This window comes from Balaenoptera acutorostrata, chromosome 21 (genome assembly GCF_949987535.1).
Source record: "Balaenoptera acutorostrata chromosome 21, mBalAcu1.1, whole genome shotgun sequence".
Lineage (NCBI taxonomy): Eukaryota > Metazoa > Chordata > Mammalia > Artiodactyla > Balaenopteridae > Balaenoptera > Balaenoptera acutorostrata.
The window spans coordinates 23,525,841-23,541,524 of NC_080084.1; the positions used below are offsets into that span (position 1 = coordinate 23,525,841).

A 15,684-nucleotide genomic window follows, 5' to 3' on the forward strand; every position below is an offset into this window, starting at 1 on the left:
CCCAACGCAGCCAAAAATAAATAAATAAATAAAAATAAAAAATTTTTTTTAAAATTAAAAAAAAAATAGTTTCTAGCCCATGAGTGCATCCTTTTTTCTTCTTTCTCCTGAAAAATATAGGTAGGAAGATAAATAGTTGATTCTTAAATTCTCTGGGTGGGTGTGTGTATGTATAAATTCTAGTAACATCTATTAGTTTTAGTTTCTACAAGTCAGCTAACACTAGTAAAATCAGTAAGTGATACAATGGTGCTCTTGTTTGACATGGGCTGCCAAGAGCAAGTTTATTGGTTTAAGCAACCTTTCACAGAAATGCAAACACTCATCATTGCAAATCTACTGAGGGAAAGAAGAATGAAAGCAGAAATTGTTTTCTGCCATATTTCCCATATAAATTAATCAGTTCTCACTTTACACCTGTAATATTGTTAATGGTTCTTGGGAAAATAGGCCTTAAAATTCAAATGAAATAGTTATTCATTGTTCCATTTGTTGTTATTTTAACAAATTTACCAAGATTTTACAGTAGTACTTTATTTTGCTGCCTCTTAATGTGACTTCTTCATGGCCTCTCTATTAAATTTCATCTATTTCAGATACGTGGATAACTAACTGGCAAGTGGTACTTGATCAAAGCCTCTATACTTAACTGTCTCTAGCAAAAAGAAATGTACTTATTCCAGATCAATTATTTTTGAGAATATGTGACTCAGGAAATTTGTTATTGCATTTCTCCCCAAATTATGAATAGAATTGTTTGAGTCTCCCTTTTAGTCTAATTTTAAGAACTCTCAATATTTTATAAGCTATTATCTACATTTCCAATGCTATTAAGTACCTTCAGAGCACATTGAAAAACGTTATCCTTCTTTTGCTTTTGGGTTAGGATCACTTGAACAAAAAGCCACACAAAAGAATTTCAGAATCAGCAAAATGCACCTTGAAGTCAAAATTATTCCCCCTTCCTGAATTGTTCTGAAGTTATAATAAACTTCCTCAACAGACTTGAAATTTCACCATAGAGATAACTCTTTTGAGCAAACGAGAGATCCAGAATGCTATCTTTTAAGTATGATAGATAATATATATGGGGATATCTGTAGTATGAAATCTCAACCAACATAGCCCAGTCCAATTGCAGGCAAGTCTAAGAACCAGAAATTTTTTGATACTTTGAACATAACTCTTAAAATTTTTGTTTCCTTTCAGAACACGCTCTGAATCTTTCTCTTCACTCTTCCTTCCTTTCTATCTTCTGACATGTTCAATTCTTCATGTGCCCCTACTATTTTGACTGCCATCCAATCTCCTTTATTCTGCTGTCACTATCTTGAAACTTTATTCTTTACGTACCGTTGAAATTTTTCACTCACCAGTATTCTTCCTCCTGAAATTTGGCCGCTTCTCCCACCAAACTCCAAATACTACCCTCCAAAACCAGACCTAAACTTCACATCTTATACAAATATTAACTAAAAATGGATCATAGATCTATATAAATGGAAAACTAGAAAACTTCTAGAAGAAAATACAAGAAAAGATTTTCCCATGCTAAGAACAAAGAGTTCTTAGACATGACACCAAAGGCACGATCTATAAAAGACGAAAATTGATAATACGGACCATCAAACTTAAAAACTTTTGCTCTATGTATAAACCTGTTAAGAAGATAAAAAGCTAGCCATCAAGAGGAAAACACAGGCAGAACTCTATTACATAAATCACAGCAAGATCCTTTTTGACCCACCTCCAAGAAAAATGGAAATAAAACCAAAAATAAACAAATGGGACCTAATGAAACTTAAATGCTTTTGCACAGCAAAGGAAACCATAAACAAGACAAAAAGACAACCCTCAGAATGGGAGAAAATATTCGCAAACGAAGCAACTGACAAAGGATTAATCTCCAAAATATACAAGGAGCTCATGCAGCTCAATATCAAAAAAGCAAACAGCCCAATCCAAAAATGGGCAGAAGACCTAAACAGACATTTCTCCAAAGAAGATATACAGATTGCCAACAAACATATGAAAGGATGCTCAACATCACTAATCATTAGAGGAATGCAAATCAAAACTACAATGAGGTATCACCTCACACCAGTCAGAATGGCCATCATCAAAAAATCTATAAACAATAAATGCTGGAGAAGGTTTGGAGAAAAGGGAACCCTCTTGCACTGTTGGTGTAAATGTAAATTGATACAGCCACTATGGAGAACAGTATGGAGGTTCCTTAAAAAACTAAAAATAGAACTTTCATACAACCCAGCAATCCCACTTCCGGGCATATACCCTGAGAAAACCATCATTCAAAAAGAGTCATGTACCACAATGTTCACTGCAGCTCTATTTACAATAGCCAGGACATGGAAGCAACCTAAGTGTCCATCGACAGATGAATGGATAAAGAAAATGTGGCACATATATACAATGGAATATTAGCCATAAAAAGAAACAAAATTGAGTTATTTGTAGTGAGGTGGATGGACTTAGAGTCTGTCATACAGAGTGAAGTAAATCAGAAAGAGAAAAACAAATACTGTATGCTAACACATATATATGGAATCTAAAAAAAAAAGGTTCTGACAAACCTAGAGGCAGGACAGGAATAAAGATGCAGACATAGAGAATGGACTTGAGGACACAGGGAGGGGGAAGAGTAAGCTGGGACAAAGTGAGAGAGAAGCATTGACATATATACACTACCAAATGTAAGATAGATAGCTAGTGGGAAGCAGCCGCATAGCACAGGGAGATCAGCTCAGTGCTTTGTGACCACCTAGAGGGATGGTATAGGGAGGGTGGGAGGGAGAAGCAAGAGGGAGGAGATATGGGGATGTATGTATACATATAGCTGATTCACTTTGTTGTACAGCAGAAACTAACACAACATTGTAAAGCAATTACACTCCAATAAAGATGTTAAAAAAAAAAAGCTAGCCATCGACTGGCAGAAATATTTTTAAATCATATATCTGAGACAGAATCTTTGTCCAGAATATATTAAAAAATTCTCTAATCTCAAAAAAAAAAACCAGTTGAATGAGAAAATAGACAGAAGACGGTATAGAGATGGCAAATAAGCATATGAAAAAAAGATGTTCACCATCATCCATTAAAGAAATGAAAATTAAAGCTACATGAGATATTATTGCGTACCTATTAAAATGGCTAAAATTTTAAAATACTGAAATTACCATGTGCTAACAAGGTTACAGAGCAACTGGATTTCTCACACACTGTTGAAGGAAATGTAAAAGATCACATAGTCTTGGAAAGCAGTTTGGGGCTTCCTATGAAGCTAACAACACACATGATACAACCCAGCCCTCCTTGGTACTTATCCTAGAGACATGAAAGCACAGTCACATGGGAACATGTACACAGATGTTCATAGCCACTTTATTTGTAGTAGCCAAAAGCTGGAAACCACCCCAAAGTCCTTCAACTGGTAAACAGATAAACTGTGGTGCAATAAATACAAAGAAACAAACTATTGATACACACATGATTTAGAAGGATTTCAAGGACTCTATGCTGAATGAAAAAAAGCCAGTCTCAAAATGCTGCATGTGATATGATTTTGTTTATATAATGTTCTTGAAATGGCAAAATTATAGCGATGAACAACTTGTCAGTTGTTGCCAGAGGTTAGGGTCGGGGAGGAGGGTGTGATTGGGAGTAACACAAAGGAATGTCTTGGTGCTGATGGAAGAGTTGTGTACCCTAATTGTAATAGAGACTGTGTGAAGATGGTCAAGCAGATTTACCCTGTGATAAGATTTCAAAGAACTATACACAGAAAACAAAAGAAAGAAAGAAAAAGAGTACATTTAACAGCTGTTGAAATCTATATAAAGTCTGAACGTGAGGTAAGAGTAGTTACCAATGTTGGATTCTCAGTTTTGACCAGGTACTATGTTTATATAAAATATGATCATTGGGTGAAGCTGAGTTAAGATATGCTGGAACTCTCTCTACTATTTTGCAACTTCTGGAAGGCAACATATTTCAAAATAAGAAGTTGCAATTAAAAAAATAAGAGGACAAAGGATATTTAGGGACAATTAGGAATCTGCCACACTCAATGAAGGATTTTAAGGGTCTTGAAGGACACAGCCACACTAGTTTTTATTTTCATATTTCCCCAATATTTAGTACAATAGCTTAAGCAAAACTTCATTTAATAATATATGAATCTAGAAGCAACCCAGATGATCTAAAATTAAATTGCCAACTAAATGTCTTAGTAGGATGCTAAATAGTGATTATCATATTATCACTTTTTATTACTTCTTTAATTTAGTTCTTAAAATTATTAACAGCAATTAAAGCCAATATACTATTAAACTCTTTTTAGTTTCTGAAAAAAAGGGAATCCTTCTTAAGAAAAAAATCAGTTAAAAACGTTAATATGTTAATATGAATTACTTTGTCATCAAATTTGGGGAGGATCTTTTAGTTTCTAATGTATCATATTACTTTGTCTACAAAGATTTTTAAAGGAAAATAGAAAAAAACCTCTGTATTTTATATTCAACTCCACGTAAATTTCTCCACATAAATGTCTCTGAAATTAAATCGTTTTACTTCCAGACCATCGGAACAATTGGGTGAATTTGGACATTAAATCCTGACCTTTGGTCTTTAGATATACTTCACATGCTTCAAATATGATTGATTGCTTGTTGAGTCCAATTATCCCTCCAATGCCTGTGGGATTCTTAAAATCCCTAACATTTGCAGGAAGTGACCTTTTTCCTACTCCATCATGCAACAGCTGTCAGAGATGCTTCTGTTGCCTATTCTCTGTCACACAGATAGGGTTTATCCAGTAAAACTTCTGTTGCTGGGCCAGTAAAACTGCAGACCTTCATTTTTTAAGACTCTTATTTTGACATTGATGCAGATACCAGGTGACAATAACAAAGATAAATGTCAGTGATTATCACACGAAATTTATAGATGGCCCATGTCTTGCAGCAATGGAAACAGTTGGAAACTATGCAAATACTACAAATCCTAAAGTTTTACCATGTTAAGAATAAATACTTGGATTGAAACCAGAAAAAAATTCAGTCGTCAGTTACTTGGCATCAGACTGAAAATTCCTCCTGGACATAAACTCTTATAAATCCAATTAATTGCCCCAGGAAGTTGGCACCTAGTTTGGGAGCTTGAATGGAATTAAATTGGTCATCAGAAGAATCAAGGACTCTTGAGAGAAAAGCGTTCATTGAGTAGTAGTAGTTATTGTTGTTGTTTTCTCCCTTAACATGAAATCTGCTTTTAGATCAAACTATTCAGTTTCAATTCAAGATAAGAAAAAATAGCCTAGGTGAATATGTACTGTTTCCTTTGTTTTTCTTTTTTTTTTTCCCCTCCTTTATTTTTTTCAATTTTGATGCTTCTCTTCCATACTGCTGGTTTTCCTCAAGCATTTGGTGTTTCCTGGCTGGTCAGTCACATTTACTACCAAGCGATTAAAATGTGTAGTATCTGTAACTGGCATGGTTTCTGTGGCAACCGTATCGGTTGGCTTCCTCACAGGCCTTTCTCCCAGTGCAGGCCTTGGCAGCAGCTCTCTGTGAGTAGAGGTGACCACGGGGGTCTTGCCTGTAAGGCGAGTGGTGATGAGAAGGCAGCCAGGATGCTGGGAGTCCATGTAGTTCCCATTTTCAGGAGGATTTTCCTCTGAGGTAAAGGGCTTTCGAGTATTTCATCTTTGAAGTAAGCTGCTCTTCGCATTTTCCTTCTTTTTCCCGTACTGCATATTGAGGAAGCCAGTGCCACCCGAAGCTCTGTTCTCACTTTCTCTCCGAGTCTGATATCCACACTAGGAACTGCCCTCATGTACAGGATCTGCTTTACTTAGAAGACAATTCTCCAGGCTTAATTCTGGGGCAAGAGCCAATTGAGCTGGGTGCCATTTTGAATCAGTACAAGTCTTTGCTTTGTAGTTCCTTTTCATATACTGTAATTATCCTCTTTTACAAATTATGAATATATCCCCATGCCATTTACCGTATTTTCTAAAAACAGTTTCTAATAGATTCTATTTAATGTCACTATCAAAATGTATTTGGTCATGTACCTGTTAGTGGACATTTAGATTATTTCCAATTTTATCATATGTAACATTGTAGTGAATATTTTTCTATGGACATAACTGTCCACCTATACTTATTTCCTATAAGTGGAACTGTGGTTACAAAGTGAGTTAACATTTTAAAATTATTTAACATATATTGACAAATTGTATTCTAGATAGTTTACACAAAGTTACCCTCCCACTAGCAGTATATGAGGATCCCTCGTTTCTCATTCTCTCTTGTACATTTTATTTTGGTTTTGATCCTTGCCAACTATATCAGTAAAAAATAATATCACTTTACTTAGACTTTTTTGTTATTTACGCAGTTCAGTTTTTCCACAATTACAGACCACGATATAAAACATGTTTAACTGCAGGAATGCTATTCAAAGAATAGGTTTCTTTCTTAATTCACATTAGACTGTGTACACACTTTATTTTAAAAAAGAAAATAAGGTCTGAGTACTAAGTGTCATGACTACCCACGGTCTTTTAATGCTTGGTGAAAATGCCAGCCTGCTATTTAAAGGCAAGTAGAATAAGACATATTACAAATTTATTTTATTTTGAAGTAATGCTGTGTCATCGGCTAGTGGACTTTAAAGCTGTTTCCTTGTTTTTAGTAGATAATTTAGCTTTTTTATAATGTCAGTAAATTTGACTTGATTTGCATTGTGAAGGGAGTCATGCTATCATTCCTCAGGTGCTTGCAAATAAAGTCCTTTCATACATGTCATAAGTTCTATACATTTGATAGACTCTTCAAATTGTTTGCAAGTCAAAATGACCCGTCCAAAAATTATTAAAATTTCAGTTATCATTAAAAAGCAAAGTCAGCTTCAGTAAAGAATATACATTGTACTGGCCCTTGTTAAGAAAAGAAGCAGTGTAAGTGGCTGATCCTATCCTATTAATTAAAACTAAAGCAATGTTAAATGACATCAATTATTATGAAAGGGCTGAAAGTATCTCAGAGAAAGCCAAGGAAGGTTTTCTGCTTTTCAGAGGAATTCCCCAAGGTGTTCTAAATTTGGAGTTGCGCTCTGAGAGGAGTGTAATTAAATAAAAAGAGTACAGAATGAGTCCTTTGTTTTTCTGCTTTAAAATGTGTTCTTCATCATCATATTGGTTGAATTAACCAGTCATTTACTACTTGGAAACCTATGATTTCTAACAGTTCCTTAAATGTATTGAGAAATGCTTATTTTATTTATCTGTGGAAACCATCAACAGCAGGGATGTTCTCCCCCCAGTGGCATCAAGGTAACAAGAGAAAATGGAGGATAAATGCACAGTGAGATTGGTGTATCTTAAAGAGCAGTCAACAGAAATATGAAAATCTAGGGGTGATGACATGATAGGAAAAAAGAACGTGGACACAGTGAGGAGAACTCAATCATATTTCTCTTGAAAGCTCCTTCCTCTCTGCCCTTCCTTCCCCTCATGCCTCTGACGGGATCACAGGAATTAGCTCTACACTCACGACTGCAGCTCCCACAGTGCTGGAGGGGAGCCCCATGACCTGGGCACTTATTTTGTGAACGTCTTGCACCTGCCCTGATTTCCATTCCAAAGAACAATCTTCTTTTCTCTCACCATTTAAAAGCTAAAATAAATTTGGTTTTAACAAGCTGAAGTACCACTGAAAAGATGACTTGTGGAAGAGAAAAGGGGAGAAAAAGCAGAGGGGAAAAGGGGAGATTGACGAAGCATAAAACAGAGCGATAAGAATGTTCAAGTCTTGAAAGAAGAAAAAGTCAAATTATAACAACTTTAGTGTCAGTCTGTTTAACCGTTCTTATGTTTTGTATAATTTATTTTTGTTTGTATTGTTGGAATCCATTTGAATTCACTGTTAGTCTCAGCTTCTAACTTTTCTTAATTATACTCAAAGGGTCTTGTGGTCAGCAAACCACCCATATTTACTCCCAAACATGCATGGGACATATATGTGTCTACACACATACTCAGAGGAAGAGAAAGAAGAGCAAGACAGATGATGAAAAAAATGAAATAGAAAAATATAATTAGCGAAGTAGGAGTAAATAAAGAAAAAAAACAAATCCTGTATGGAAGAAAGACATGGATGCAGAGAACTGTGTGGAGGATTTATGGTTCCAATCCATCATCCAAGACTGAATTTGAGCTCAGATTTCTGTCACTGAAGCCTATGGCCTAATGGCTGTACTATTCTTTGCTTTACATTTAATGTTCATTTATTTGTTTAGTAACTTTTATGCATGAAGTACTGTAAGTTCTATGAGAAGAGGACAATTAATTTTAGGACCCATCCCTGCCTTCCAAGAGCTCAATGTGTTACTTCCTGCAGACCGAACTTCATACAAAATTTTAAGAATGTTTAATCATCATTTTGCAGATATTTATTGAATGTCTTTTGGGCACCAGGCACTGTGCAGGGAAGTAGAAATACTAGATAGGTAGGTAGGTAGGTAGGTAGGTAGGTAGGTAGGTAGGTAGGAAGATAGATAGATAGATAGATAGATAGATAGATAGATAGATAGAGAAAGAATATAATCCCTGTCCTCAAATAATTTATAGTGTGGCCAGACAGAAGATCAGACTACACATGAGGGATGAGAACTCATGGGACTAAACTTAACTGAAACTGGGGTGGGGGACAGAGGGGAAGGGGGTACAGCTGTGGCTTTCTTTACAAAAGCTTTTCTGAGTTCATTCTGGCAAGGTCAGTAGGGCGATAATAGTATTGCAGAGAGAGGAGATGGCAGTGACAAAAACAGAAAATGCAGTGCACTAGAAACACCAAAAAGTCATTGGTATTGCTCAAGACAGTTCCATAAATGATTTGAGAAAGAAGAAGCCTGCTGGAAATGAAGTCAAGGGTCACAGCTGAGATCCTGTTGCAAGACACACAAAGGATTTGAGCTGACCATGTACCAGACACTGTCCTAGCCACCAGGATATAGCAATTTAAAAGTCACCTTTAAAATCAATGAGGAATTAATAATAAGGAATAACATTTTATAAAAGAAACCTATGGTGTGATGAGTGTTACAAAACAGAAGTGTGAGAAAATCAGGCTTTATAACATTTTTTTTTTTTTTTACTAATTTGGATGTTATAAGTTTCTCTCATGTTGTTGCCCAAAGGAGAAAAGTTGGAGCTGTATGTTTCTACCTGCCTGGAAGCTCTGTGCAACAAATTCTCAAATTCAAGTACAGTTATATGCAGAGACATCTGAAATCACAGAAATGTCTGAAATAACTGCTGGCCCAAAAGTACTCTGCTGAGGGAACAGAGGGATGGCAGCATGGAGTTTCTATAAGCAGTTAGGGAAAACAGTCAATGTTAGCAAACAACATCCATGGTAACAAGTCTAAGATCCCCAAGAGGATATTTTCCATTATTGGTGGGTAAACATTTGCCAGAAGTTATGACTCACAGAAGCTTCTTCTTAGGTGGTGGTGCCCCCTCTCCAGAGTGTCTCCCACAGTTAAACATTTCATCCAGTCAGCCTTACATTATCAAAAAAGTATTTAGCATTTTACCTTATGGGTTGTGCATTTACGATACGTGTCCAAGATCACATACTATTCTTCTTTCAGATTCCTGAGGGAGGTAACAAGAAAAACATCATTAATGAATTTATGGGAATCAGTACAACAGCCCTGAACAACTAAAAAGTCACTTTTGTTTACAAGTAAGATTGAGTACAAGAGAGTAATACCTAATTATTCCTGTATGCTATTACATATTCCTGTATGTAATTAGATTTATGTGAATGACCCTTGTATCTATTGCTACCATAACAAATTATCACAAACTTGGTGGCTCAAATCAACAAAAATGTATTATCTTACCGTTTTATAAGCTAGAAGTGCAGCAAGGATCTCACTGGGCTAAAATCAATGTGTTAGCTGGGGGAGCGGGGCGCGTTTCCTTCTGGATATTCTAGGAACAAGTCTGTTTCCTTGCATTTCCTGGTTTCTAGAAGCCCACCAACATTCCTTGGCTTCTGGCCCCCTTCCTACATCTTCAAAGCCACCAATGTTGCATCCCTCTGACCATTCTCGGGTAGTCAAATCTCACTCTGCCTCTGTCTTCCGCCTCCTCCTTATACTCTTTTTTTTTTTTTTTTTTTAAATTTTGGGTTTTATTTATTTATTTATTTATGGCTGTGCTGGGTCTTCGTTTCTGTGTGAGGGCTTTCTCTAGTTGCGGCAAGTGGGGGCCACTCTTCATCGCGGTGCACGGGCCTCTCATTATTGCGGCCTCTCTTGTTGCAGAGCACAGGCTCCAGATGCACAGGCTCAGTAATTGTGGCTCACGGGCCCAGTTGCTCCACGGCATGTGGGATCTTCCCAGACCAGGACTCGAACCCGTGTCCCCTGCATTGGCAGGCAGATTCTCAACCACTGCGCCACCAGGGAAGCCCTCCTCCTTATACTCTTAAGCACTCTTGTGATGACACAGGGCCCACCCAAATAATCCAGGATGATCTCCCTACTTTGAGGTCTTTAATTACATCTGAAAGTCCCTTCTGCCATGCAGGGTAACACAGTCACAGGTTCCAGGGATTAAGATGTGGATGTCTTTGGGGGACCACTATTCTGCCTATCACAGAATAAAAATAAAAAGTTGATAGCAGAAAAAATGGAAAAGAGATAAACATAATTCATATAATTTGATTCTTTTAGTGCAGTTTTTAACATATAGACATATTTCAGTGAGATGAAACTAAGTTTGATATTCCATGTGGCCCAGGCAGTATTTTTCTACTTTTATAACAATGATAGAAGCAAAAAAATGTATGGAGAGACAGTCTTGGAAACCGTGAGGCACACTAGACAAGAAATCAAAACACTTGTATGATGGTACTGGCTCATTTATATACTTGGAAACCTAATAAAAGTCATATTTTTAAAGGTCTTTTTTTATGTTAAATGGGGACATCAGGTACCATTAATGGCATCTCCATAGATACTTTGTAAATATGATTTCTCACTCTGCTCACCTCAAAACATTACTGTAAAAATTACATGAAGAATCTGCATGAGAAAGTCCTTTGTAAATTACTGAATACCATACAATTATGAGGGATTTTCACAAGATTCTGAAAACACTTCACTTACAGTAGCATCAATTTAAAGAAACTTGTGATATATTTATTTTTAATTATTCTATTAATACAGGACGTTTTTTATTATTTTTTTTAACATCTTTATTAGAGTATAATTGCTTTACAATGGTGTGTCAGTTTCTGCTTTATAACAAAGTGAATCAGTTATACATATACATATGTCCCCATATCTCCTCCCTCTTGCATCTCCCTCCCTCCCACCCTCCCTATCCCACCCCTCGAAGTGGTCACAAAACACCAAGCTGATCTCTCTGTGCTATGCGGCTGTTTCCCACTAGCTATCTATTTTACATTTGGTAGTGTATATATGTCCATGCCACTCTCTCACTTTGTCCCAACTTACCCTTCCCCCTCCCCGTATCCTCAAGTTCATTCTCTAGTAGGTCTGCATCTTTATTCCTGTCTTGCCCCTAGGTTCTTCTGACCATTTTGTTTTGTTTTGTTTTGTTTTTTATATTCCATATATATGTGTCAGCATACGGTATTTGTTTTTCTATTTCTGACTTACTTCACTCTGTATGACAGTCTCTAGGTCCGTCCACCTCACTACAAACAACTCAGTTTTGTTTCTTTTTATGGCTGAGTACTATTCCATTGTATATATGTGCCACAGTTTCTTTATCAATTCATCTGTTGACAGACACTTAGGTTGCTTCCGTGTCCTGGCTATTGTAAATAGAGCTGCAATGAACACTGTGGTACATGACTCTTTTTGAATTATGGTTTTCTCAGGGTATATGCCCAGTAGTGGGATTGCTGGGTCATATGGTAGTTCTATTTTTAGTTTTTTAAGGAACCTCCATAGTGTTCTCCATAGTGGCTGTATCAATTTACATTCCCACCAACAGTGCAAGAGGGTTCCCTTTCCCCACACCCTCTCCAGCATTTATTGTTTGTAGATTTTTTTTTAATTTATTTATTTATTTTTGGCTGTGTTGGGTCTTCATTTCTGTGCGAGGGCTTTCTCTAGTTGCGGCGAGTGGGGGCCACTCTTCATCGCGGTGCGCGGGCCTGTCACTATCGCGGCCTCTCTTGTTGCGGAGCACAGGCTCCAGACGCGCAGGCTCAGTAGTTGTGGCTCACGGGCCTAGTTGCTCCACGGCATGTGGGATCTTCCCAAACCAGGGCTCGAACCCGTGTCCCCTGCATTGACAGGCAGATTCTCAACCACTGCGCCACCGGGGAAGCCCTTTGTAGATTTTTTTGATGATGGCCATTCTGACTGGTGTGAAATGATATCTCATTGTAGTTTTGATTTGCATTTCTCTAATGATTAATGATGTTGAGCATTCTTTCATGTGTTTGTTCGCAATCTGTATATCTTCTTTGGAGAAATGTCTATTTAGGTCTTCTGCCCATTTTTGGATTGGGTTGTTTATTTTTTTGCTATTGAGCTGCATGAGCTGCTTGTATGTTTTGGGGATTAATCCTTTGTCAGTTGCTTCATTTGCAAATATTTTCTCCCATTCTGAGGGTTGTCTTTTTGTCTTGTTTATGGTTTCCTTTGCTGTGCAAAAGCTTTTAAGTTTCATTAGGTCTCATTTGTTTATTTTGTTTTTATTTCTCTAAGAGGTGGGTCGAAAATGATCTTGCTGTGATTTATGTCAGAGTGTTCTGCCTATGTTTTCCTTTAAGAGTTTGATGGTGTCTGGCCTTACATTTAGGTCTTGAATCCATTTTGAGTTTATTTTTGTGTATGGTGTTAGGGAGTGTTCTAATTTCATTCTTTTACATGTAGCTGTCCAGTTTTCCCAGCACCACTTATTGAAGAGGCTTTCTTTTCTCCACTGTATATTCTTGCCTCCTTTGTCAAAGATAAGGTGACCATATGTGCATGGGTTTATCTCTGGGCTTTCTATCCTGTTTCATTGATCTATATTTCTGTTTTTGTGCCAGTACCACACTGTCTTGATTACTGTAGCTTTGTAGTATAGTCTGAAGTCAGGGAGCCTGATTCCTCCAGCTCCGTTTTTCTTTCTCAAGATTGCTTTGGCTATTCTGTTTTTGTGCCAGTACCACACTGTCTTGATTACTGTAGCTTTGTAGTATAGTCTGAAGTCAGGGAGCCTGATTCCTCCAGCTCCGTTTTTCTTTCTCAAGATTGCTTTGGCTATTCGGGGTCTTTTGTGTTTCCATACAAATTGTGAAATTTTTTGTTCTAGTTCTGTGAAAAATGCCAGTGGTAGTTTGATTGGGAGTACATTGAATCTGTAGATTGCTTTGGGTAGTAGAGTCATTTTCACAATGTTGATTCTTCCAATCCAGGAACATGGTATATCTCTCCATCTATTTGTATCATCTTTAATTTCTTTCATCAGTGTCTTATAATTTTCTGCATACAGGTCTTTTGTCTCCTTAGGTAGGTTTACTCCTAGATATTTTATTCTTTTTGTTCCAGTGGTAAATGGGAGTGTTTTATTTCTTTTTTTTTTTAAAGGGGAAGAGGCGGAAATGAGGAGTCTTTCTTTTTTTTTTTTTTTAATTGATTGATTGATTGCTATGTTGGGTCTTCATTTCTCTGCTAGGGCTTTCTCCAGTTGCGGCAAGCAGGGGCCCACTCTTCATCACGGTGCGCGGGCCTCTCACTATCGCAGCCTCTCCTGTTGCGGAGCACAGGCTCCAGACGCGCAGGCTCAGCAATTGTGGCTCACGGGCCTAGCTGCACTGCGGCATGTGGGATCTTCCCAGACCAGGGCTCAAACCCGTGTCCCCTGCATTAGCAGGCAGATTCTCAACCACTGTGCCACCAGGGAAGCCCGGGAGTGTTTTCTTAATTTCACTTTCAGATTTTTCATCATTAGTGTATAGGAATGCAAGAGATTTCTGTGCATTAATTTTGCATCCTGCTACTTTACGAAATTCATTGATTAGCTCTAGTAGTTCTCTGGTAGCATCTTTAGGATTCTCTATGTATAGTATCATGTCATCTGCAAACAGTGACAGCTTTACTTCTTCTTTTCTGATTTGGATTCCTTTTATTTCTTTTTCTTCTCTGATTGCTGTGGCTAACACTTCCAAAACTATGTTGAATAACAGTGGTGAGAGTGGACATCCTTGTCTTGTTCCTGATCTTAGTGAAAATGGTTTCAGTTTTTCACCATTGAGGACAATGTTGGCTGTGGGTTTGTCATATATGGCCTTTATTATGTTGAGGAAAGTTCCCTCTATGCCTACTTTCTGGAGGGTTTTTATCATAAATTGGTGTTGAATTTTGTCGAAAGCTTTCTCTGCATCTATTGAGGTCATATGGCTTTTCTCCTTCAATTTGTTAATATGGTGTATCCGTTGATTGATTTGCATATATTGAAGAATCCTTGCATTCCTGGGATAAACCCCACTTGATCATGGTGTATGATCTTTTTAATGTGCTGTTGGATTCTGTTTGCTAGTATTTTGTTGAGGATTTTTGCATCTATGTTCATCAGTGATATTGGCCTGTAGTTTTCTTTCTTTGTGACATCTTTGTCTGGTTTTGGTATCAGAGTGATGGTGGCCTCGTAGAATGAGTTGGGGAGTGTTCCTCCCTCTGCAATATTTTGGAAGAGTTTGAGAAGGATAGGTGTTAGCTCTTCTCTAAATGTTTGATAGAATTTGCCTGTGAAGCCATCTGGTCCTGGGCTTTTGTTTGTTGGAAGATTTTTAATCACAGTTTCAATTTCAGTGCTTGTGATTGGTCTGTTCATATTTTCTATTTCTTCCTGCTTCAGTCTCAGAAGGTTGTGCATTTCTAACAATTTGTCCATTTCTTCCAGGTTGTCCATTTTATTGGCATAAAGTTGCTTGTAGTAATCTCTCATGATCATTTGTATTTCTGCAGTGTCAGTTGTTACTTCTCCTTTATCATTTCTAATTCTATTGATTTGAGTTTCTCCCTTTTTTTCTTGATAAGTCTGGCTAATGGATTATCAATTTTGTCTATCTTCTCAAAGAACCAGCTTTTAGTTTTATTGATCTTTGCTATCGTTTCCTTCATTTCGTTTTCATTTATTTCTGATCTGATCTTTTAAGATTTCTTTCCTTCTGCTAACTTTGGGGTTTTTTTGTTCTTCTTTCTCTAATTGCTTTAGGTGTAAGGTTAGTTTGTTTATTTGAGATGTTTCTTGTTTCTTGAAGTGGGCTTCTATGGCTATAAACTTCCCTCTTACAACTGCTTTTGCTGCATCCCATATGTTTTGGGTCATTGTGTTTTCATTGTCATTTGTTTCTAGGTATTTTTTGATTTCCTCTTTGATTTCTTCAGTGATCTCTTGGTTATTAAGTAGTGTGTTCTTTAGCCTCCATGTGTTTGTATTTCTTACAGATTGTTTCCTGTAATTGGTATCTATTCTCATAGCATTGTGGTCAGAAAAGATATTTGATACTTCAATTTTCTTAAATTTACCAAGGCTTGATTTGTGACCCAAGATATGATCTATCCTGGGAATGTTCCATGAGCACTTGAGAAGAATGTGTATTCTGTTGTTTTTGG

At 37.1% G+C, this 15,684-nt stretch overlaps 1 long non-coding RNA gene across 1 annotated transcript in view; it reads right to left on the reverse strand.

The window, feature by feature from the left end:
• Positions 1–9,637: 9,637 nt before the first annotated feature.
• LOC130706178 (uncharacterized) overlaps positions 9,638–15,684 on the reverse strand; it is a 250,353-nt gene continuing 244,306 nt past the window's right edge. Inside the window, exon 3 of the long non-coding RNA XR_009006565.1 lies at positions 9,638–9,685. This is a non-coding gene — a long non-coding RNA (uncharacterized LOC130706178). The remainder of the gene's footprint in view (positions 9,686–15,684) is intronic.